The 1,634-nt window shown below is 46.5% G+C and overlaps 1 pseudogene; it reads right to left on the bottom strand.

Annotated features, from left to right (window-relative positions):
* Window positions 1-257: 257 nt before the first annotated feature.
* LOC144234690 (melanoma-associated antigen B18-like) lies at window positions 258-1,304 on the bottom strand (annotated as a pseudogene).
* Window positions 1,305-1,634: the final 330 nt, after the last annotated feature.

The following is a 1,634-nucleotide window of genomic DNA, read 5'->3' as shown; positions in this document are numbered from 1 at the left end:
AAAGAGAGAGAGAGAGAGAGAGAGAGAAAGAAAGAAAGAAAGAAAGAAAGAAAGAAAGAAAGAAAGAAATGGGGAAAAAAGAACTCTAAGTTTGCCATCTAGAACAGGAATACAAAGATGATATTCACTATGTTCCTTCCAGATCTACCCTGGCCATCTACCACTTAGAATGTTGACTGCTGTTTTCTTCCACAAAGAACGCCATCTGCTTCAAACTTCAACATTTGAAATACAACCTTTTTGATCAGCCTCAGTCTTCACTTAGTGTGGGACCAGCTGCTGGCCATGGCCCTGGCATGTATACTGGCTAAGGCAGCGGTGTGAGCCCTGGCTGCAGCTCTGGCTTGGGCTTGCTCTTCCTCATCTCTCAAAGCCTCTTCGTACCAACCTGGGAAGGCAGTGGAAATGGTATCATGAACCATGGCTAAAAACTCCGGGATTCTCATCTTGCTGGTCTCAGTGTGGTTTCTCAGGACCCAAAGGAACTGAGAGGATCACTACTGGGCACCTGGTGGTACTCCACGTACTTTAGCTGCACCAAATCTTCCGGGATGACCTTCTTGGGCTCCACGTAGATGAAATGCTTCTTATCAGCCAATATGCCCATCATATTCACGATGTCCCAGACCTCCTCCTCCAGGGTGCAGTTGCCTTTCATGAAGATCATACACATCCAGCATGGTCATCAGGAGGCTGATCTTGGGCATGTTCCCTTCTTCACTCATTGTCTAGCCACAGTGAGGTTTAATTTGCTGACAAGGGACTAGCAGTGCCAGATGGATCCACTTCCTTCAGATCAACACCAAAGGCCAGCTCCATGGGCTCAGAGGCTCTCTCGAGGATCTCACTGAAATGATACTTGTACTTTTGATGACAAACTTCAGCATACCTGAAGAGCCTGCATAATTGTCTCTTTCTCCTGATAGTTCTGCAGCAGGAACTGCACCAACAAAACCATCTTCTTGTGTAATGGGTCTCTACATGAGACCTCAGTGCCATTAGAGGATTTGGGGCTTCCCTCATCTTGGCTTTTGGCGCCTTTCTCTGAATCGGTGCATGAAACCAGCTGCACTAGCACTGGCAGGAGATGGGGTTCCCTCAGCTGCTTTAGGACTGCTGGGCATCCCAGCGGCAGGCAGATTCTGAGGTCTATCCCCAGAGAGAGGGCAGGTAGGGGAGGCAGGGGAGGAGGACTCTCCTGCTGCTGCTACAGTAGCCTGAGCGCCCCCCAGACCCTGGGTCTCATCACAGTCCTGGTGGTGTTTCTCGAGGGCATGGAGGTTACTCTTCTTACCTCCAGGCATAGTGGCTCTGTTCAGGGATAACACACAGGAGTGCAAGCAGGTACGTTGAAGAGGTTTGAAAAGGCTTAGTGTTAGTTCTTCTTTAAATGTTGTCTATAACTTCCCAGTGAAGCCATCAAAGTCAGGGTTTTTCTTTGTTGTGAGATTTTTTATTATTGATTCAATCCTCTTACTAGTTATAGGTCTATTCGTTTTTCTATTTCTTTGTGATTCAGTCTTGGTAGATCTTGTGTTTCTAGGAATTTGTCCATCTCATCTAAATAATCCGATTTGTTAGTATTAAATTTTCACAGCACTGTCTTTAATCCTTTTTCCTTCTGTAGAACCAGT

Source organism: Crocuta crocuta, unplaced genomic scaffold (genome assembly GCF_008692635.1).
Source record: "Crocuta crocuta isolate KB4526 unplaced genomic scaffold, BGI_CrCroc_1.0 scaffold180, whole genome shotgun sequence".
Lineage (NCBI taxonomy): Eukaryota > Metazoa > Chordata > Mammalia > Carnivora > Hyaenidae > Crocuta > Crocuta crocuta.
This window is presented reverse-complemented; position numbering and strand designations above follow the sequence as displayed.